At 38.9% G+C, this 25,037-nt stretch overlaps 1 protein-coding gene across 1 annotated transcript in view; it reads right to left on the minus strand.

The window, feature by feature from the left end:
- Positions 1–25,037, minus strand: part of thw (thawb) — a 305,735-nt gene that overhangs the window by 200,444 nt on the left and 80,254 nt on the right. The window lies entirely within an intron of this gene.

Here is a 25,037-nt window from a genome sequence, read left to right on the forward strand (position 1 = left end):
ACGTTGTAAATCACTCACTCCGTTTTTTCCTATTTTCCCCTCCTTTGAGAGAATTCTATCGCCGCCAAAAAAGCGCCGGAAAAATTTAGAAATTTCACCAATTTGTAACAAAATAAACACTTCACTGCCTTCTTCCGTCAAGAAGGAAATTTTGCCTCCCTACATATTTTTTAAGCCACTGGGTGGCACCAGCCAGAGACCTCACAAAAAAGAAAAAACGTGCATAAGTACGCTCGTTTCCGCACTGTGCAACACTTTTATTTTTCCAATTACTTGCCGTGAATTAAATTTCTTCCTCGCTGTGATAGCAAGACACACACTTCTTCTGCAAATAAGATTTTGCCAATTTTCACCAAATAGCACTGTTTTCACTTGATTGAACCCGCCGAAATCGTAATTTTCAAGAGAGATTTCCCGATGCGTTCGCGTTGCTCGACTACCAGACACAGAATGGTTGAAAATGGTTTTTTTTAATATGTATGTACAAAATGTAACATATACTTTATAAAAATTACAAACTATATAAACGGAAATACCCTAAGCTACAATATGGAACCAATATTACTAATTTAGAAAAAACGCAGCGAGTAAAATTAAACTTTATATCATACTATCAAAGTTACCCGCATTATCACAGAAACCCCGTTTTACGGTTGCCGAAGAAAAACTGTTGGTTCAAGGGTCCAAATTTGGCATAATTCGTACGATGACGATTTGTAGCAAATATATTTCTATTTCGTTAATGCCTAGATGGTGTACCTATATAAATTTAAGGATGACAATAGTTCTATTGAATCAATGCGATGTGATACGATATCGCTTACGAAAGAAATCATAGCAAATTCACGACGCTCTTTTAATGTTTGGATATTTATGAGCATACACCGAGCTGTGTAAGATGGCAGAGGAAATACAGTCCAACCTAACTTGCTAACTCTATTCTTTCTTCGTGTGTGATTGAAAAAGGAGCAAGGAAACCTTACATAAGCAATTAACAATGTTTTTATCGTATACGGATCGTGAAAGTTATAGCAGAAACGTTTTATGAAACCAAGCATGTTGTTAGCTCTATTAATAATTGTGTTATAATGATCGGTGAAAGTAAGTTTTGAGTCCAAAATAACACCTAGATTAGAGTCGGTGTACAATGAGTCACGCCAAGAGAAAAACAGTTGAACTCGCATCACGGTTTTCGAAAGATTCCCTTTCTTTTAACTTGGCAACAGAAGACTTCTACATCAACTTCAAATGACTTCTAGCGAGAAAAAATAATAGCGGCTGTAGTAAATCATTATAGGGGAATTTACGTATTCTCGTCAATCTAAGCAGCGTCTGCACTTCTACTAGCATTTTCTCAGCGTCACGCACATATATGATGTGTCTGTTTGTTTACATTCATCTGCTGCTTGCTTTTCTATCCATTCCAATCGACAGAATTTTTCAAAACGTTTTGAAAGCGTTTTTACAACGCTCCAAACTTCTCAGGTGAGTGTGACTATTGTCGGCAGTCTCTTTTTCTTCGGCAACCTTCCCATTAGAACTGCGTGTTAACCAGCTGTTCTATTATCGGCAACTCGAAATCAACCTCATTTTGTAGTGCGTATGCTTTATTTGTAGAAAAATGTAGCATTACTGGATTGCTCGATCGTTCAAATATAATCAGATTGAAGCTGAAAGGCTAAACAATCGTTTGGACACATTCAGGGAAGTGCGTTGATGGGAAAACATAGTGAAATCAACGTTTAAATTTAGGTTGCCGAAAACAGTCAATGGGTGCCGAAGCCAACATTTACCCTATCAGTGATTTTGTCAAATTATCTTAACAAAAAATAGTAGAAAATCTCATTACCGAACGTATCCCATGACAATTGAGTGCTCACTGCGTGTTTATTATCATTTCTTCGATTATATTTTATATTTTATTGCAATACCTTTGGTGGACCTTTCATAGCATCGTAAAGTTTGTTTTCTTTGCACGATAGGTAGCTGGTTTGACAGTTCGATAGGTAGACTTGGCTTCACTCTTGGCGTGACTCATTATACACCGACTCTAACCTAGATATCTGACTCTATCACACTTTTCTACGATCTGGTTTCCTAAAGTGATTGTTATGTCGGGTAGGATTCGTTTTCTACTAATGGTAATTGAGTTATATTTTTTTTATATTTAATTGTAGCAAGCTTTTTTGACACCAAGTATGGAATATCTGTATTTCCTCTTTGAATGTGATGATGTCTTTGGCATCTTTTATTTCCAAAAAAAGTTTAATGTCGTTAGCATAGATTAAAGCTTTCAATTTCTTAATAATGAAAGATTTGTCATTGACGAAGAGTATAAATAAAAGTTGTCCTAAATGGGAGCCTTGAGGAACTCCCGAAGTGGCATCAAAGGGATTTGATGGCTTTCCTTTGTATTTTACAATTTGATGGCGGTCAGTTAAATATGATTCAAACCACTTGAGGAGTGCGTAATGAATTCCCATTTTTTTTTTGAAGTTTGGGTATGTCAATTCGATCAAACGCTTTGCTGAAATCTGTAACAACACTTCTACATGGTTTCCGTTATCCATTGCATTCAAGGAATAATTAATTATTTCGAGCTAATTCGTAGTTGTTGAACGGTCTTTAAAGAAGCCATGTTGCATAGTAGTTATTCTGTTTTTAATTTGATGAAAGAGTTTTTCATTTACAATCGCCTCTAAATGTTTCGGAATGCAAGAGATAATAGCTATACCACGATATTTACGTTGGTCGGATTTTTATGGTCTATTGGTTATCTGTGTAATTACAGCTGATCTGGCAATAGCAGAGTAGCAACCGTGGGCGGTCAATCATGCTCATGCTCATGCATAAAAGTGACCAAAACATGACCCTCCCCCTCGCTTTAATTCCACTTGTGTTCTATGCAATGCTAAAGCTTTGTTCAAAATTTGAGTCAAATCGGTCAACATTTACCTTGAAGCAATTTTTTTTTTCCAAATTTAAAATGTATATAAAAACACATTTTTTTTTAGTTTTAATGCTAGGTGGCGTTGCAAACGACCCAAAAATCACTTAGCCCAATAAACAAATTTTTCGCTCATCCACTTTGTTGAAGTCCGGAAGATGGTCCGAGTTGAACTTGAAAAGTTATTAGCGTTTTATTGGAGCAACGTCTAACTGATTAAAAATAAAAAGAATAAGAAAAAGAAAAAGTAAGAATAAAAATAAAAATCGCCTCACTAAACAGTTAAACACTTTTGAGGAACAACTCAGATCGTCTTTCGGTCTTCGACAAAGTTATAGTAATGGGTTTGGTGAGGTTTGCGACGTTAGCAACGCCACCTAGCGACAAAGCTTTGAAAATGCTGTTTCTTTATACAGTTTCAACATCAGTTCGGAAAAAATTGCTTCAAATGGGTAAATGTTGACCGATTTGACTTTTGAACAGAGCCTCAGGACTGCATAGAGTTCATGGCGATCGGGTGAGATAATGTTCTAGTTATCTTAATGGCGTCTAAAGTTACAAAATGTATTTTTTTTTTGTTTAAAAATCAAATTTAATTTGAAAAATATCAACAAATTTCAGTAACAAACATCATAAATGTGCATATATTTCGAAAGCTTTCAAGCAAGTATTGATTTCCTAAAACGTTTAAAAATCAAAAAATGGTTGAGAAATTATTGAGTTGCTCTTGATTTTATGCGATTACTTATCCAACATGTGGTTTATAAAAATAACTTTAAATTTTGCGGATGTTCAAACAATTTCCAATGTGGTTTCAGGGTGCACTCGACTAGACTAATAACCTGCAATTGGACACTTGAAAAGTTCATGCATTTTTTTTTATTTGTAACACTGTGTTATTTGTTTTAAATTAACATCTCCAATTGATAGAATATTGTGGTCTTTGGTAAATTGGCTCATAAGGATAGTTCATCGGATTCATGAAATATTGTCACAACTCATAAAGGGTGATACGGTCAAAATTTGGTCAATATCAACTTGACGTATTTCTTTCAATTTTGCATTTAAAAAACCTGAACACCCCTCATTTTGAAGGTGTGTGTGTGTAGAATGTTGCTCCTATTTTGATTTTGGAATTCACTCTTCAGTTGTCAAAATGCCGTCCAAGCAAGAAGAGCAGCGTATCAAAATTTTGCTCGCGCATCGCGAAAATCCGAGCTACTCGCACGCAAAGTTGGCAAAATCGCTAAAAGTTGCCAAATCAACCGTTACAAATGTAATTAAAGTGTTTGGGGAACGTTTGTCGACAGCCAGGAAGTCTGGATCGGAGGGAAATCGAAAACCGGAAGCCGCTGAGACGACAAAGAGAGTTGCCGGTAGTTTCAAGCGAAACCCTAACCTCTCTCTCCGAGATGCCGCAAATAAGCTGGGTGTATCGTCTACAACCGTGCATCGAGCCAAAAAACGAGCCGGACTATCGACTTACAAGAAGGTAGTGACTCCAAATCGCGATGATAAACAAAATACGACGGCCAAAGCGCGATCCCGGAGGCTGTACACGACGATGCTGACGAAGTTTGACTGCGTGGTAATGGACGACGAAACCTACGTCAAAGCCGACTACAAGCAGCTTCCGGGACAGGAGTTTTATACGGCAAAAGGAAGGGAAAAGGTAGCAGATGTTTTCAAGCACATGAAACTGTCAAAGTTCGCAAAGAAATATCTGGTTTGGCAAGCCATCTGTACCTGTGGCTTGAAAAGTAGCATTTTCATAGCTTCCGGGACTGTCAACCAAGAAATTTACGTGAAAGAGTGTTTGAATAAACGTCTGCTGCCTTTCCTGAAGAAACACGGTTGTTCCGTACTGTTTTGGCCGGATTTGGCATCTTGCCATTACGGTAAAAAGGCCATGGAGTGGTACGCCGCCAACAACGTGCAGGTGGTTCCCAAGGACAAGAACCCTCCCAACACGCCAGAGCTCCGCCCAATTGAGAAATACTGGGCTATTGTCAAGCGGAACCTAAAGAAGACCAAAAAAAACTGCTAAGGGCGAGCAGCAGTTCAAGGCAAACTGGCTTTCTGCGGCGAAGAAGGTGGACAAGGTGGCTGTACAAAATCTGATGGCAGGGGTCAAGCGTAAGGCCCGGCAATTCGGATTTGGAAAAGCGGAAGCCTAACTGAATATTTTTCCTGAATTTTATACTAATTGAACTTGAAAAAGAAATTTAATTTGATTTTTTAAATAAACGATTTCACCGATTTACACGCGTTTTCCCTTGACCAAATTTTGACCGTATCACCCTTTAATATACCATTTCTCCGTTTAATCGATTTAAAACTTACATAATTTAAACGCCGTACACACTTAGATTGTATTCCCGAGATTGGCACCGCTGACTAGCAAAGTATTTATTTTTACTGAGATCTCAGCAATACTCTCGTCTACCAGCTGAATCTCAGTATGTTTTTACTGAGACTTAGCAAAATAAAATGCCGTGCTACACTGCAATATAATCTAAGTATGTACATTCCTCTAGGAGTATATTGTCAAAACATTGGAATTCAAGCATAAAATCTACAAGTAATGAGCATGATTGACCGCCCGCAGTTTGCTACTCCGTTATTGCTAGATCAACTGTAATTTCACATAGAACCAATAAACGATGCTTAGGACTAGCATTCATCTTCTATGTGTAAAAAGTGGTGACCGTGCACCGACATGAACGCTCAGGTAGGACGGGAGGCAATGTATAGACCGGCAATCGGGCCAAACAGCCTGCATGCCGTATCGAACGACAACGGCCAACGATGCGTGAACTTTGCAGCCTCCCGGGGTATGGTAGTTCGAAGTACCTTTTTCCCCCGCAAGGATATCCACAAAGCCACCCGCTGATCACCTGACCAACACACAGAAAACCAAATCGATCACGTTCTAATCGACGGGAAATTCTTCTCCGACATTATCAACGTCCGCACGTACCGCAGTGCGAACATAGATTCGGACCATTACCTAGTTGCAGTATGCATGCGCTCAAAACTCTCGACGTTGCATAACACACGTCGAAGTCGAACGCCGCGACCCAACATTGAGCAACTACGGGACGCCGGAGTTGCCCAGGACTACGCGCAGCAGCTAGAAGTTGCACTACTCACGGAAGAGCAACTTGGTGCAGCTTCTCTTGAAGATGGCTGGAGGGACATCCGTTCAGCCATAGGTAGTACTGCTGCAGCGGCACTAGGTACTGCAATCCCGGGTCGAAGAAATGACTGGTTTGACGGCGAATGCAAGCTGTTAGTAGAGGAGAAGAATGCAGCACGGGCGAGATTGAATGTGGAGCGATACAGACAAGCGCGGAACAGACAAAACTCGGTTTTCCGAAGGAAGAAGCGTCAGCAGGAAGACCGAGATCGCGAGGCGATGGAAAATCTGTACCGCGCAAACGACACACGGAAGTTCTACGAGAAGCTAAATAGTTCGCGCAAAGGCTACGTGCCGCAAGCCGATATGTGCAAGGACTTGGACGGTAACCTTCTTACGAACGAGTGTGAGGTGATTGAGAGGTGAAAGGCAGTACTATGACGAGCACCTCAACGGTGAAGCAGCAGAAAACGAAGGTGGCATGGCAACAGACCTTGGAGCACACGCAGAAGACGACAGGCTACCGGCCTCCGATCTTCAAGAAGTTGTGGAGGAGATCGGTCGGCTGAAGAACAACAAAGCAACTGGTGTAGATAAACTACCAAGTGAGCTATTAAAATACGGTGGTGAAGCACTGGCTAGAGCGCTGCACTGGGTAATTGCCAAGATTTGGGAGGAGGAGATATTACCGGAGGAGTAATTTGTTCATCGATTTCAAATCCGCATACGACACAATCGATCGAGATCAGCTATGGCAGATTATGCACGAGTACGGACTTCCGGATAAACTGACGCGATTGGTCAAGGCGGCGATGGATCGAGTGATGTGCGTTGTTCGAGTATTGGGGACACTCTCGAGTCCCTTTGAATCTCGAAGGAGGCTACGGCAGGGTGATGGGCTTTCGTGTCTGCTGTTCAACATCGCGTTAGAAGGTGTGATCAGAAGAGCTGGGATAGACACGAGTGGCACGATATTCAGGAAGTCCATCCAGCTCCTTGGCTTCGCCGATGACATTGACATTATGGCACGGAACTTTGAGATGATGGTGGAAACGTACATCAGACTGAAGGCTGAAGCTAGACGGATTGGACTTGCCATCAACGCATCAAAGACAAAATACATGAAAGGAAGAGGTTCTAGGGAAGACAATGTTAGCCTCCCACCCCGAGTTCAGATTGACGGTGACAAAATCGAGGTGGTCGATGAGTTCGTGTATTTGGGCTCACTGGTGACTGCCGAAAATGATACCAGCAGAGAAATTCAAAGACGCATTATGGCAGGGAATCGTGCCTACTTTGGACTCCGGAGGACGCTCCGGTCGAATAAAATTCGCCGCCGCACGAAGTTGATTGTCTACAAGACGCTGATTAGACCGGTGGTCCTTTACGGCCACGAGACCTGGACTATGCTCGTGGAGGACCAACGCGCCCTTGGTGTTTTCGAAGGGAAGGTGTTGCGTACCATCTACGGTGGAGTGCAGATGGATGACGGAACGTGGAGGAGGCGAATGAACCACGAATTGCACCAGCTGCTGGGAGAACCATCCATCGTCCACATTGCAAAAATTGGGCGACTATGGTGGGCTGGGCACGTCGTAAGAATGCCGCACGACGACCCAGTGAAAATGGTTCTAGAAAGCGACCCAACAGGAACAAGAAGAAGAGGCGCGCAGCGGGCAAGGTGGATCGACCAAGTAGAAGGTGACCTGCGGACCCTTCGCAGGACTACGAGGCTGGCAAACTGTGGCCATGGATCGAGTAGAGTGGAGACGACTTCTTCGGACAGCAGAGGACAACAAGGCCTTAGCCTGATTGGTAAGGTAAGTACCGTGCACTACTTACCTAAGGGATTTAAAAACAGTTAACTCCTCTCTAAATTGTTTACTAATATTGTCCAAATTACCAAGTTTAAAAATTATGTTAAAAAAAATGGTGGGGTTGTGTACAAGACGCGACCGCATGGTAGAAATTCTCGTGCATTTATCTAAATATTGATTTAAAATACAGTAGAAGTAACCTAGGATTTCGGTCTTATGTACATATTTTGGATTTCTAAAGCTTGGTTAAATTCAGGACCTCATAAAAATGCTAATACATATTCTATTACATTTGTTTCCTAAATTACAATTAGATATGAGCAAGGCTTTCTTCAGGTGATTCATTGAAGCGTCCAACAATGACCATCATGATAGCTGATATTCCCTATCACTTCAAGATTTCTTTAGGATGAAATTGAAACTCCTTGTGTACTGTACTGCAGCAAGCGTGTAGTTCCAGTTTCTTTGTTATAAGTTTTGTACTCTTGAAATTTGTATGTGGCAATGAGATTGATCAGAAATAAGGTTTCCACAGCGATTCAACTTCAAAACGCTAGCAAAAAATGCACGCACAAAAACGAAGTGCACAATTTTGCACCAATGTTATGCAACATTTCGTAGTCGATCGGGAATATTTCAATTACCTATAAATCCCTCCAATAAGTTCTAGGTACATCTTTTATCTACCGATTGAGCTAAAAAAATTACTAAATATTGCTGTTTTTTAAGATTGCGCTTACGTTTTGTAGGCGCACATGCATCATTTGGCATAAGAACACGGGGTGTTTTGTAGTGGGAAAAAGTGACGTCCATATCTATCACAGATTACAAATTTGACAGTGAGCATGCATAAGGTCGTAACCGCGATGATCGATTATCTCTTTTGTTAATAACTCACTTGGATTAATACATCTCGGTGTGTTTGCTGTTGCCTTTGATAGCCAATACAACCTGTTACAGGTTACAGCACTTTGTCGTCCGTTAATAACTTGAGCACATAACCGTTCTTGTTGTGTTTGTCGTATTAGATGCTAGATAAAAACTTCTTTTATCGATCTATGTGTTGAAAATACCTTCTTCTTCTTCTTATTCGCATTTCAAGCTTATTGCTTAGTTGGGTGCATATTAGCTTACTGCGTGCTCTCAACTTAGTATTCTAAATGCACTTCCACAGTTATTAATTTTGAGCTTTCGCTGCCAATACCAATGCATGAAATTGTTTATTGTGTGGCAAGCACACAGGGAAGTCGAGAAAAATTCCAACCCGACAGATTCCCTCGACCGGACCCAGAATCGAACCCGCCGCCTCCAGCTTGGTAATACCGTGCCTTTACTGAGACCTGAGGCTGTGAGGCCCCCTGGCTGAAAATACCTGGGAATGTATGTACATGGCCGAGGGGATAAGAGGAGAACGTCGACGAAGAGAATTGGTCAATGTTACTTAGGACATAAGCAATGTTCAGCTTGAATTGTTTCGCTTAGCTGTACCAATGTAAAGAGAAAATTGATTAGGAGAATCGATCATTGCAAGTAGGCCCTTTTCAACGCTCACTGTCAAATTTCAGTACCTACCCAAGTAACCATCAAGCCCGCTAATCACCCTTTTTGCAATATACAGCTGATATACGGCTGATAAAAGTATATTAACCTCATATTGCACAAAGGGCGATTATCGGGCTATTAGCGTGCTTGGTGGTTACTTTGGTAGCATTGTAAGTCCCTCCTACGCGAGATATTCACGATCAATAACGAAATTTCGCATAAATGGCAAACCCGTTTTTGTGTGCTTTTTTATAGCATTCTGAGAAAGCCCTACCTGAATATTAAAATAGGAACATTGTTGAGACATGGCACTGATTTCACTGTTGCCCAATGCTTTCATAAATAACGTAGTAGTTAAGGGGGGAAAGGGGTTTCAGAAATTGTGACCGACCATGTATCAAGTATATCAACACACGCTACGAGGGGGAAGGGGGGTTGATAGGACAAACAAAATCTACCTCATTTATGGTGCCTTATTTTGGTTATTTCTGACCGACTATAAGTTAAATTTTGGCAACCGTGGCTGAAAACCGATCAATTTTCGGGATTTTCGAACCTTAAAAATAGCTTACGAAATGTCACATTTAACAACGAGTTAAATTTAACTCGGCAATTGGGACACAGCCCAAGAAGTATTTTTCGATTACTTTTTCGGAGGGACGTATCAGCTTTTGTAAATGCATTTGATCTTCGATTTGGCGTAACTGGCAGCTCAGCCACGAATACTAACACTACCATCACATAGGAGAGATTTTTCCCTACCTGGTATAGTGGTGTTAGTATGCGTGGGCGGGCTATCAGTTACGCCAAACCGTCGATAAAATGCGTTGTTTAAAAACTGATATGTCCTTTCGAAAAAGTAATCGAGATTTGTAGAACGCGGGATCGTTATCACTCAGACAAGGAGATTGATTCACATCGGAGCGCGCCATCAAGGCAACGGCGCTGCTAGCAGCCAGTGATCTCGATAGGAACGAAGCGCAAGGATCGAGGTGGAAAACTCGAACGCTGCGCGTTTGACAGGAACCTCTGCTTTCCTACTGCTTTTGCTACTGCTGCTACTGCTGCTGCTGCTGCTGCTAGCTGGCCGCCGTCCGAAGCGAAAATGAGTTGAGGCACAAAAACAGCGCTGTTTTATAACTATTCAGATTCAAGCAGCACGATGTGCAGCCAAATGGTACTCGATTATGACGACTGGGTTCGGGGAGAACGTTTTTTTTTATGAAAAATTGAAAAACCGTTTATTGTAGCAGATTACGAGAGTTATTTCATATCTATTGGTGTATTTGTATTTTAATTTCATCTATAAATGACAAAGTTATAATCGTTCAAAACCTTACATTTTCGTGACTGTCACAATTTTAAATTTTCGATTTACCCCCAGTACTTTCCCGTAAGACGTAGTCTACGTCAAAAATATATTGGTTTCAATATTTAGTTGCTACCAGTGTGTTATAGAAAAATAAAACAAACAAGTTTTGTGAGACGAGGTACAATAGTATACAGCTACTATTAAAATAGCTTGGTGCATGAAAAATCTAGAAACCCATCACGTACAACGGTTAATAATGAAATGAGTTCAGTACAATCAAATATAGAAATATAAAATGAAATAATTGCACATTTGAATGTGAGAATAAATTTCAGAAAATAATTTTCATCAACTGTTTTAATATGGTCAGGAAATAATCTTAATCGTTATCCACGTTGTAACCGTCGTAGAACGTCCTGTATAAGAACTCCTGTACACGAAGTGGCTTATGCGCCACTCTCGAAAACGCGGGAGAGAGAGAGAGAGAGAGAGAGTCTGTATCCTACTCGAAGTGAGAGCCTGGTAGGAAAATGAAAGTGCAACGTGTGGTTGCTGGATACATTATCAAAGAGCTTTGAGGGTGGCTCGCAGCAAGGCGAGCGAACGTTCAATGAAAATTAACCTTTAAACAACAATAATTTGTGGAGGTCCTGAAAAGAATCGCTAATGCTGAGCTATTAGAGTATGTTTTTTTAAATGAGGGTGACGCCCCGAAAAAAGTTAGTAATAAAACAACGAAATTAAAATAATTTTTACTGTTGAATTTCGAGTACATTAAAATTTATTGTTCAATTGTTGTACGGGAGAAAAAAGAACATTTATTTTCTTAGCGAATCATGCTTCAACATGAAAAAAACATAATGCATTAACCGTAAAAACCGAGAAACATGCCTCACGCGATCGACGTCATCTCTCTGGCAAATAGGAAACGATGAAAATAAATCTCGATTACTCCCACGAAGGGACGCATTCGCTCCCGTAAACAATGCTTCCAACCCCAATCCAGCGCAACCGGCATCCCGCCCACGCATGCCAACACCACCACCAAATAGGGGAAATTTTCCTCTACTTGATAGGGGATCATCATCATCATCAGCCACTCCAAACCGACCACCAAACGCGCTGCCCACGAATACACCATTAGTCTATAAAAAAAAGGTTGTGAACCATGAATTTTGTTGTGATTTTCTGGTAGTTGACAAAAATGTCCAATGTTTTGACTATAAATATCATGGTTGCAATGACAATGAAATCATTGTATTGTTATTGGTTTTTTTCACGTGGCGCTCGGCATGATGGCCCACAGCGGCTCACGACAAGCAAGCGGGCAAGAATCCAAGGAATAGCGGTGCATCTTCCTCCTTCTTCGGTAAATCGAGGGCTCTTGAGGGTAGCCTTGTTAGATAGCTGCTTGCGGGGAGCCTTTTGTTATGTACTAGAGGAACATGTACAACGCCACGCACCGAAAGTACTGCTGCTTCTACTGCTGATGATGATGATGATGATGATGACGGCCGGACACCACAATTCACCACACAGAGATAAAATAAGCACCGTTCGGCGAGACCGGATGGAATTCGATTTTGAAATCTGTGTTAGGGAAAGTGCTTTTGGCAGGCAATCGGTGATTTGAAATTTGTGTAATTTTCAATAGTGACGTGTTGAAAATGGATAAAGCGTTCATTTTAGCAGATTTGTAGAAAAATTTCCAATTGATTTACTTGTTTAGAATTCAAATCCATCTGCTATTGACAGAGTTGATCAATGATAAGCATACATCTTACACAGGGAAGATTAAATACAGTCCATACTAACTTGTGGAGTACATTCAATAGAAGCTGCTTTTGAACGGACTCTATTCTTTCTTCATGTGTGATTGAAAAAGAAGACCAAACTATGCTGTAATATTCTAACATCGATCTTACATATTTAAGCAATGTACAATGTTCGTGAAAGTTATTGCAGAAACGTAATTGTGTTATAACGATCGGTGAAAATACGAGTCTAAGATAACAGCTAGATCCCTGCGCTATCACAGTTTTCTACGTTCTGGTTTCCTAAGGTAATGGTTTTATTGGGTATGTTTCATTTTCTACTAATGATAATTGAGTTACATTTTAATATGTAACTTTTTTTTTTAGACTTTATTTAAGAGACTTTTAGCCTTAGGCTAGTTCATCTCTTATTTATATGTAACTGTTGCAGGCTTTTGTGACACCAAGTATGGAATATCTGTATTTCCTAATGCCATCAGCATAGATTTAAATTTCAATAATAAAAGAGATGTCATTGACGAATAGAATAAATAAAAGGGGTCCTAAATGGAAGCCTTGAGTAACTACCGAAGTGAAATCAACGGGATTGGATGTCTTTTTTTGTATTTTACTATTTGATGGCGATTAGCTTAATATGATTCAAGCCATTTAAGGAATTTTGAATGAATTCCCTTTTTTAAGTTTAAAGAGAAGCATGGGTATGTCAATTATATCAAACGCTTTGCTGAAATCTGTATATAAAACTTCGACATGGTTTCTCTTATCCATTGCATTCAGGGAGCAATTAATGAATTCGTGGAAAATCATAGTTGTGGAACGGCCTTTAAAACAGCCGTGTAGTTATTCTGTTTGTAACTTGAAGAAATAGTTTTTCATTTACAACGGCCTCCAAAAGGATCAATCCCAGTCGGCGCCGCCGGGATGTTCTGAGGCATAACATCTCTGATCACGCCTGATCACGAAGGGAAGTAAAGCTGTTGGTCCCCGGTTCATGAGTTGATGGGTCGATAGGTAGGGTCCAGGTGTGGTAGCTGCCTCCCTGGCGTCGCACAGTGGGGCAGGGAAGCCATTCGCATGGCCAAAACCTCTAGCGCCGTTGGTTTACTTTCTAAAGCGATACAATGTTCTACAAAGTTGCTCAATATTAAAACCGCCATCTTTTGAAAGTTTCATATTAGTTCATTTTTACGCCACATTGGTGGCGCTCGAGTCTATCTTTTGAACGGAGCATCCTAGCCGAATGGTTTTTCGAGCAAAGGTGTGTAGTTTTAAGAAATATTGTCGAAAACATCGAAACTCTATGACTCACATTAGGCGAGATATCAGGCAATTAGGAAAACTAACCTCTAAAATTGCGTTTTTCCTTTTTTTCACCCATACACGTCAAATGTATGAGTTTTATGCTCTGCTTATTATCAAAATGGTTTGACTCATCCAATAAATACCCATTATTTTATATATCATGCTTTATTATAAAGTTAATAACATAAATGTATCAAAAAAGTGATGCAAAAATTTTTTTACTCAAAATATAGCAAAAAGTAGCAGTCAATTTTTTTACAGTGGTTAGTGTAGACTTTGTTGGGCAAAATAACGAGCACAGTTCAACAGACAACTGCAGGCATTTTCATATAACATCATTTGAATATTGCATATGGTAAATTCTTTCCAATTTGATGAAATGTTGCTTTGTGTGTAAAACATGATAATATGTTATTGATTTTAATAGATTAGACACAATCAGAAACACAAGCATAGAAACACGCAGATTCTTCACTAACGCAGCCCAAACAAGTGCAATAACTGGTATTAATGAAGAATTAATCGACCGATGCGATACAACTTCGTACGTTATCTTCCGGATTTTCGATCAACATAGCAGCATTTCGAAATTTTGCTGAAGAAACTGCTGGTCTTTATGTTAGTGTTTATAAATGGTATTCAATGCCAGCCTCTGTCCATAATATTTCAATCCACGGATCGCAAGCAATCAAAATAGCATTGCTTCCAATTGGTATGTTAAGCGTGTATGCTCAGGAAGCCAGAAATAAAGACTTCAGAAAAATTCGGGAACCATACAGTCGCAAAACAAGTCGAAAGGACACTATGGAGGACGTTTTCCATAATATGCTGCTTTCATCACGTCCACTTCTATCCACAATGAGATCCATTCCAACGAGAAAAGATGGACATTTTAAACCAGCAGTTTTATGTCTCCTAGAGTCACCAATGAGATCGAAGTAGGTTCTGCTCGCGAATGGTTGACTTTCTTGTGCTCCTTTCACGATTTTTACTAGCTTGTCTGTGTAATACTTGAAAAATTAAGATTTTTAGTTGTGGTCTCATTAAATTGATAAAGTTTGCGAATAGTTCTGGTGTCGTGTTTTCCCTCCGGTGTTTTAGACAACATCGATCAGTGGTAGAAGTTCGAGAGAATCTGGCAGACCAGAAATGTGGAGGATCTGAATCTGATTATTGTCGTTTTAACAGCGTGAAAACGAGCAAAAAGTGCTATAATCAGGACATACTAAAGAAAAGTTCAAAACTGACCAAGGACGATCTACACAGCAAAAAAATAATTTTGATATCACGTCAAAGTGGATGCACTACAATCATGTCGAAAATATGGTGTAATATTACTTGCTAAAAAGGACAAAATTATCATTAATACAATGCATGAACCGACATTACGCTGCTTTTACTGCATTTGTTTATTTATGTGGTCATAAAAATTACATGAAATTTTCGACATGATTGTAGTGCATCCACTTTGATGTGATATCAAAATTATTTTTTTGCTGTGTACGGAAGGAAATTGCCGCGTGAAGCACGGAATCACAGAACAGAAGGTAAAGTGCAAACAAATCGGTGAATCAAAAAGTGGTTCGTTTTTCTGCTCAACAAGCAATGTGTTGTGGTACATAGGTAAAAATTCGGTAAGATCCTTCCACTGCATTATTTTATGATTCTTCAATATTGTACAAATATTTACACATTACACACAACTACACATAGTCCCTCGGTACGGTATGTCCACGCATCTTTCCACCCCTGTAGATTCAAGAAATGTTCCCATTCATTTCCATGAATCATCTTTGCGGCAAATTCAACGCAGTAGGCCTGGCCGTATTGATGCTTATATCATATCTCAGATATGCTGAAAACATCAATTAGACAAGAAAAATGATTAGACCTCATCTAACCTAATCATTTTCCAGGATGCTTTCTCGTACTGGCTGCGTTTGAATTAGATTAGATTAGATTAGATTAGATCCTAGAGTCACCAGTACCACCAACATTGCTGTCGGATGAAGAAGATTGAAGGTAAATAGGTATAAAAGATTAAGTAACGAAAATAAGTTTCATTTCATTTTCAGTGTTAATTTTCGTGCTCCTTTCAAACTCCAGCCCTGCTTGCATTACTTAGCTACAATAATCATGAATAGTGCAGTTTACAGTCCACAATTTAGATCAATAACATCTTATCATGTTTTACACACAAAGCAAAATTTCAACAAAATTTAAAGAATTTACCATATGCAATATTCAAATAATGTTATATGAAAATGTCTGCAGTTGCCTATTGATTTGTGGTCGTTATTTTACCCAACAAGGCCTACACTAATCACTGTAAAAAAATTGGCTGCTACTTTTTGCTATATTTGAGTAATTGATATTTTTATTCATCACTTTTTTGATACATTTATGTTAATAACTTTATAATAAAGCATGATGCATAAAATAATGGGTGTTTATTGGACGAATCAAACCATTTCGATAATAAGCAGAGTATAAAACTCATACATTTGACGTGTATAGGTGAAAAAAAGGAAAAAAAAGCCTCCAAAAGTTTCGGGATGCAAGAGATAATGGCTATATCACGGTAAATGCATATGTGAGATTTCTTGCCCGATTTAAAGATAGACACTAAAAACGAGTTTTTTTATATGTTGAGGAAGTTTGTGGATTCCAGTTATATATTATAATTCCACAATAATGGAACAGTAAGCTCAGTTGCAAAAGTTATCATACAAACAGAAGGAACTCTATCAGGCCGTGACCTTTAGATGCGTTGATTTGACTTACGCTGATGTGACTTGAAAATTCTGGATAAGATCCAAAATATTCACGGTCACGGTCCTCTTCTGAAAATGTAGTATAGATTTCTTAGAATAAATTGTTGATGGGGAGGGGGGAGGTTGTTGTGAAGGAGGGGAGAGGGTTTACTTCTTCTTCTTCTTATTCGCATTTCAAGCTTATTGCTTAGCGCATATTAGCTTATTGCGTGCTCTCAACTTAGTGTTCTTAGTGTTGCACTTCCACAGTTATTAATTGAGAGCTTTCGATGCCAATACCAATGCATGAATTTGTATATTGTGTGGCAAGCACAATGATACTCTATGCCCAGGGAAGTCGAGAAAATTTCCAACCCGAAAGATTCCCTCGACCGGACCGGGAATCGAACCCGCCGCCTCCGGCTTGGTAATACCGTACCTTTACTGACTAGGCTATGAGGCCCCTATGAGAGGGTTTACATACATTGCTTTTCCTCATTCCTCATTGTATCGCATTCCTCATTGTGGTCACGCCGTGATCCACCTTTAGCCGCTGACTTGGTCGTGCGTTGCTGCAGGACCAAGTGCCACGCCGTCCGAGGCGACAATGAGCAAAAGCACGACAGCAGCGCTGTTTTATATCTTTTCAGGTTCAAGCAAAACGATGTGGAACCGAACCTGATAGGATTTCCCGCCGTTTTTTTATGAATGGGGCGGAGCAAAAAGTTTCTTTTGTGCAGAATATGTAAAAAAGGAAGGACTTAGGGTGTTAGTATAATTGGATATATAGAGGTACCAGATATGTGTATGTCTCCTGTTCAGCATTATTTTTTTTTTTTTGAAAGTGTTGGCTTTACATGTAAAAAATTTATTATTTACGCATAATTGTGGTTTGCTTAAAATTTATTTCCCGGAAAAAGTGGTCGTCAAAGTCTATGTATTTTTCGGGTTATATTAAGGGGGAGGGGGAGACGTTTTTAAGGGGGAGGGGATTTTACATGCACGTTTTTTCAAGTCTCATTCCTCATTGTGGTGGACACGCCGTGATCCACCTTTGGCTGCTGACTTGGTCCTGCTTGCTGCAGGACATAGTGCCACGCCGTCCGAAGCGGTAACGAGCAGAGGCATGAGAGCAGCGCTGATTTATATCTTTTCATGTTGAAGCAGAATGATGTGCAACCAAGTGGTATTCGTTTATGATGACTGAGTTTGGGAAAAAGGCTTATTTCATGAAAACAGTGATAAAATTATCATTTGTACATTTTCAAAAGTTTAATTACAGAAAAATTTGAAAACATATTTATTTCAGCAGGTTTGTAATGTAATATCCTATCGATTGGCGTATTTGTATTTAAATTTCATCTATAAATGACACAGTTACAAGCGTTCAAAACCTAACACTCCTTCACCACACATATTGTTTGATTTGCACCCCAGTATAGTCGACAAAGACGTTACGTCAAAAATTTCTGAGTGATATGTTATCATAATTTGAGTTCTGATTGCTTGCTTTTACTTGACTGCTCTACTATATAAAAGGTTGCTGACTTTGGAAGAAGCTGTTCAGATGAATAAAACAAATTCCGAATTTTATTGATACGTTCCAACTGGACTTATGCGCCTGACATCAATTTACATTTTATTTTCCGTTACTTGGGAAATGGTGACTACACAAACACAAATAATGTTTTTTTTTTCAATATGTTACGATACAGTAAAGAGATAAGAATAATTAAAGTTATGAAAACTATAACTATAACTAGAACCATATGTTGAATACAGGGAGATTGATCCATTCGATTGTGAGTTAAATATGCTACAACAATCAAATTGGCATACCATTGATTCAATTACATGTTTGCTATTTTATAGATTTTCAATTGATCACAGGTAAACTGAATTTTAGTTAATTTAATAAGTTCTGTTGAAAGCCACTTGTCTGTCATAGTTCTGCAACATAAAGATGTGTAATTCCAGGTCACTTTAATTTCTAAAGCTGTTTCGCCATGACTTAGATTGGTGTGTATTCAAAAGTTGGGTGAACATGGTTTGAAAGTAATTATGAATAATGAAGGAACTAATTTTCTAATTTCACAAATTTGAACTTAATTTTAAGATTTATTCAATAACCACCCTATTAAAAAAAATGATCGGCTCATGTTGAAAATAAATTTCTTAACCATTTATTTTGTTATTAATATAGGGGAAATGACGGCTTCGGCATGACAGACTATTTTCGGCAACCCAAATTGAAACACTATTTTCACTGGATTTTCTTAGGAAAACACTTCGCTGAATGCATGCAAACGATTCTTTATGCTTTCAGCTTCAATTTGACTATATTTTTACTACTGAGAAAAAGCAATCTAGCAGGGTTTTCTTGAAATGAAACACACGCACTACAAATTGTAGCTGATTTCGAGTTGCCGATAATAGAACAGCAGATTTACATGCAGTTCAAATGGAACGGTTGCCGAAGAAAAACTGGTTGCCGACAATACTCGCTCTCACTAGAGAAGATTGGAGCTTTGTAAAAGCGTTTCAAAACAGTTTTTGACAATTCTTTCGACTGAAATTGTTAGAGCAGCTGGCAGCAAAAGATTGTAAACAAACCAATACTGCATATGTGTGCGTTCCATAGAGAAAAAGGCTATAGAAAAAAGGTCGCTGCTTAGGTTGCCGAGAATACGTAAATTCCCCTATTATTGAATGGAGCGGCAAAAATAATCTCGTAGCCCTATGTAAACAATGCGGTCGTGCTTTGGACACAACCCTTAACTGGTTTTTCCATGTTCTGGTTCTGGTACATGATTTTTTTTTCACAGATTTCATTCTGAACTAACTTCTTTGAAATGAATACAGGCATAACATTTGATAACGGCACAAAAGCATTTGTAAACAAACCTTCTAAGGCCCTTTACACGCGAACCAAAGAACGCCCACGCAAACCAACAACATCATCGCATAGGGGCAACTATCACCTTTCCGAAAGTAGTATTGGTTTGCGTGGGCGTACTTTAGTTCACGTGTAAAGGGCCTTAGAATGTTTGTTTACAAATGCTTTTGTGCCGTTATCAAATGTTATACCTGAATAAATACTTTTTCACTTCGCAAAGACGCCAATTCAATCTTTCCTAATGGCCTGTTTACATATGAACCAGTGCGATCGAAAGTGGTAAAGGATGTCCCACATCTGCAATACACAAAAAAAAAACGCTGTAGAAAATTACCCATTGGGTATATTCTCTTGAGAATTTGGATAGCAGTAGTTGAGAGTTTATTGTTTACACTGTATTTTTATTGCTGTCAGTCTAACACGGATTCTAAACTCGGCCTAACGCATTGAAACGCCATTGAATTCACTTCGGCCTATCGGATGAAGATAAAAATTGATTCGGTCGGAGCGCTTTTGTTTTTGGGAATAATGGGAACCTTCATATCACGCTTTCTCATTGACTTTGTTCTGTAGCTATTAATTAAAGTATCGTACCAAACGCATAATTGACTTGTTAACTCTGAAATCATGGATTTATTTGAAGTTTTTTGCTCGATGGGCCCAAAATGGGCGATTAGGTCGAAGTAGTTCTCTACCCACTTCTGTTTTCGCCACTTTCTCCCTATCCCCACTTGTTCTCTAGGAAATCCCTCCTCACACCAAAGACATGTTTTTATTCTTCCTCTTTGTCTACCCTAACCTTCCACCATTCAATTAGTAGCGCTCCGCCACCCGACCAGCTGCGCGAGTCCTAATCGGAAACGATGTATATTTTCGCGAAATCCCAATAAATCACACTATGACTCAAACGACCAACTAGTCTACTCCAAAATCATCAACAATAACATAACGACAAATTCTCATCACGCTTTATGGAAAAGGAATTTTAAAAATTATAAAAAAATAACGTGAGAAAAAATCACGTCCGTTTACAAGCACAGCACACTTAGTTCTTGTCATATATTTTTAAGTTACACTTTACACAAAACTAGAAAAATTAAATTTCATTTTTGGTGGTAATCTCCAACCTCCAACTGGATAAAATTTCGATCAAAAATGTACGGCTGGTTTCGAAAGTTGGAAAAAATGGCGTCACCCGAAAAGCAACGTCGCGAATTCATTTTGCGCAAGCACATGGAAAATCCTCTCTCATCGGAACATCGGAAAACAACTCGGAATCGTGCAGTCAACGATGAGTCTGGTGATTAAACGTTACTAAGAAACTCTGAGCACCGAACGTAAGGATGAAATGCGGTCAGAATGGATGTTCTATTAGTGATCAGGAAAATTTCGAAGATCGGTCAACTAGGTAATTTTCTACAGCGTTTTTTCAACTTGTGCAGGCTGCGCAGCGAAATTTTTGAGTGCTGTTTTAAATTGAGATGCAAAGATTTCACACTTGTAACATAATATGTAACATGACTCATGACTCGAAGTTGACATACGACAATCACTGCAAAAGAGCAAACACCAAACACAAGTACCTTCCGTACCTCACCGTCAAAAATACAACCACTCAAATTATTGCAACCATATGTTTTGTTCCGTATGACCCCGAATGCGTTTACAAAATAAACCTATGGACTATGACTCTGACCCGGAAAACAACAGACCTAAATTCTTTCGCTACACACTAATCGAGTCAGTACGGTTTTACTGAGTTTTTGAATTGCGGAACCGTTCGGTAAAAGTTTAAAAATCTAAGGAGAATTTATTAATGAGAAAATTTGCTCTGAACTTGTACATACTTAGTTGTTAACTCTATTTAATGATAGAAAATATAATTGGTCAATTTCATTGATTCCTTACGGATAACGTTCATTTGAATTTTTACCGACTTTTTCAGCAATTCAAAAACCCAGTAAAAAAATCTTAGTCTTATTCTAGCTCGGTAAAATCTCCAACAGCTGATTACCTCGGCATTTACTTTTGCTGATACATCTGCAAAATATCTGTTTGTTGGCTGATATATCAGCCAAATGATATTTGTTAGCTAAGTCTTGGCAATTGTTTTACTGAATGTCAGCAAAATAAATTGCAGAACAAAATCTGAAATCTGCAATCTGGCTGTTGAAATCCCGGCGAAAAATTTTAAGTGTGTAAGGTTGCCTTCTCCAGATATCACAAACCAAACGTTTAACCCTACACACTTGTCAGCACCTTAGTCAGCAGAGCATTCTCCGAGCTACATCGACGAAGAAAGTCCACCTTCGTTACGTTGAGATTTGACAAACGACCAAAATTGCTTCAGATTTGTTAGAAGGTTACGCTGCATGCAAATTTGGTAAGAAGCGTATAGAAAACGGTTATGGTTTCTGTATGCTCGATTGATCTGTAACTTGAAGTGCAACCAACGACTATCGCAGTACTTTCGAAGAACTGCAGAGCGGTGGTGTTTAAGCATTTGTAACCAACTGGTTGACTAGGCTGGTTTCTCGTCTGGTCTTTCAAGAGGCGCATGTTCAATGATAATATTGCTAACCGCATCCATGAAAAAATCAATAGCATGATCCACGTTCTGGAACGAACTAAGGTAACTCCAGTTGACAGCAAGTAGAGCTTGAATAATCGCTGCAAAATTAGCCTTTCTGAAATCGAAACTAATGCTATCATGCACTGCCCCGTATGAAATCGTCGTTAGATGGGAAAGTGTAACCTCTATAGCCGGATGATTTATATCAATAGAAGTTAGTGGCTGAGTGGCTTCCGAAATCGTACAGTTAGGTAAAGTGGTGTCATTTACGTGTACGAGGTCAATAGTGCGGTTTCTTGAATTTGAAATTTAGTTGATCTGTGATAGTTCATGTAAGTTAAACTCGTCCACTATCAGTTTTTCGGATGGTAGACATAAATATTCGGAATTTTCTCACTACGCGGTGCTAGTTTACATGTGACTGGAATGGAGACGACTGCCTCCAAGATGGTAGTTCTCGGTTTTAGACAAATTATCAAATACCCAACAGAATAAGTTGATATATGTTAATATTGAAAAATTGGATTCAAATACAGTCTACCTCGAGTACTTTGCACACGGCCAATGAGATTAACTAAAATTTGAGTTTAGTTCATTCGAAATCGCCAAAACGTCGTTAACTCAAAAGCGGAGTTAAATTTTCTGAGCATTTGTTTCATAATTTGACATCAAACTATTAAAATTGAATAGATCAGTCCAAGTAGTGTAATATTTGTAGCAAATTGATCTGGAGTTCTTTTTGAACAGGTCCTATATCCATATGTGGATAGCAAAATGGTGTAAATATTTGATTTCTGGCCTCTGCACGTCATTTTCATTCCAAATGTACCCATATTGTACATTATTAGACAGTTTTTCACAAATCGGAAGTCACCATTTTAAATTTTAGAAAACCGGAAGTCACCATTTTGGATACACATCGTCTCCGATCTAAAAAATGGTGGGGTTATGTACAACACACGACCGCATGGTTGACGTAGACTACGTTAAGCTGTGTAGTGAAATTCTCGTCCATTTATCTAGATATTGATTTAAAATACAGTCGAAGTAATCTTTTTTTTTTTTTTTTATTCTTTATTTAAGAGATTTTTAGCCTTAGGCTAGTTCATCTCTAGGTCGAAGTAATCTATGATTTCGGTCCTATGTACATATTTTGGATTTCCTACTTAGTAAAACTTGTTTAAATTCAGGACCTCATAAAAATGCGAACACATATTCTATTACATTTGGTTCCTAAATTATAATTAGATATGAGTAAGATTTTTTTATGTGGTAATGAGATTGATCAGCAATAAGGTTTCCACAGCGATTCAACTTCAAAACGTTAACAAAAAATGCACGCACAAAAACGAAGTGCACAATTTTGCACCAATCTTATGCAACATTTCGTAGTTGATCGGGAATATTTCAATTAGCTATAATTCTCTCCAATAAGTTCTCGGTACATCTTTTATCTAACGATTGTGCTAAAAAAAAAATACTAAATATTGCTGTTTTTAAGATTTAGTTTGCGTTTTGTAGACGCACATGCATCATTTGGCATAAAAATACGGGGCTTTTCTGTAGTGGGAAAAAAGTGACTTCCATATCTATCACAGATTACAAATTTGACAGTGAGCATGCATAAGGTCGTAACCGCAATGATTGATTCTCTCTTTTGTTAATAACTCACTTGGATTAACATATCTCGTTCGTTTGCTGTTACCTTTGATAGCTAATACAATCTGTTTCAGGTTACAGCACTACGTTGAACAAATTTCAGATAATATTCAAGCTGAACATTGCATTAGGTCCTAAGTATAGTATTGATCGATTATCTTCGTCGACTTTCTCTTTCGTTAATAACTTGAGCACATAACTGTTTCTTGTTGTGTTTGTCGTATTAGATGCTAGATAAAAGCTTTTTTTTTATCGAAAACCTTCTTATTCTTCTTCTTATTCGCATTTCAAGCTTATTGCTTAGTGCATATTAGTTTAGCGCGTGCTCTTAGCTTAGTGTTCTAAATACATTTCCACAGTGAGCTTTCGATGCCAATACCAATGCATGAATTTGTTTATTTTGTGGCAAGCACAATGATACTCTATGCCCAGGGAAGTCGAGAAAAATTCCAACCCGAAAGATTTCCTCGACCGGACCCGGAATCGAACCCGCCGCCTCCGGCTTGGTAATACCGTGCCTTTACTGAGGCCTGAGGCTATGAGGCCCCCTGGCTGAAAATACCTGGGAATGTCTGTACATGGCCGAGGGGATAAGAGGAGAAAGTCGACGAAGAGAATCGGTCAATGTTACTTAGGACATAATGCAATGTTCAGCTTGAATTGTTTCGCTTAGCTGTACCAATGTAAGGGAGCATCCATAAATAACGTAGCATATTTTTGACCAATTTTAGACCCCTCCTTCCCTCTCGTAGCGTATTTTGCTATATCCAATACATGGCCGGTCACAAATTTTTAGAACCGGGGAGGGGGTTCCCCCCTCGAATGCTACGTCATTTATGTATGTTCCCTAAAGAGAAAATCGATTAAGAGAATCAATCATTGCAAGTAGGCCCTTTTCAACGCTCACTGTCGAATTTCAATACCTAGCACTGTAAAAACTCGACGGTACCTCTATTTATGCTAAGAGAAAAGCATTGTAAGTCCCCCCTACGCGAGTTATTCACGAGTGCCTTTTTTATAGCATTCTGAGGAAGCCCTACCTGAATATTAAAATAGGAACATTGTTGAGACATGGCACTGATTTCACTGTTGCCCAATGCTCGGGGAACTTTCATGAATAACGAAGTAGTTAAGGGGGGAGAGGGATTTCAGAAGTGTGACCGGCCATGTATTAAGTTTATCAACACACGCTACGAGGGGGAATGGGGGTTAATTGGACAAACAAAATCTACGTCATTTATAGTGCCTTAAGTTAAATTTTGGCAACCGTGGCTGAGTTCTGTTTGAAAACCGATCAATTTTCGGGATTTTCGAACATTGAAA

Source organism: Ochlerotatus camptorhynchus, unplaced genomic scaffold, assembly GCF_037179485.1.
Source record: "Ochlerotatus camptorhynchus isolate MF236.1 unplaced genomic scaffold, CSIRO-AGI_Acam_v1.1 ptg000166l, whole genome shotgun sequence".
NCBI lineage: Eukaryota > Metazoa > Arthropoda > Insecta > Diptera > Culicidae > Ochlerotatus > Ochlerotatus camptorhynchus.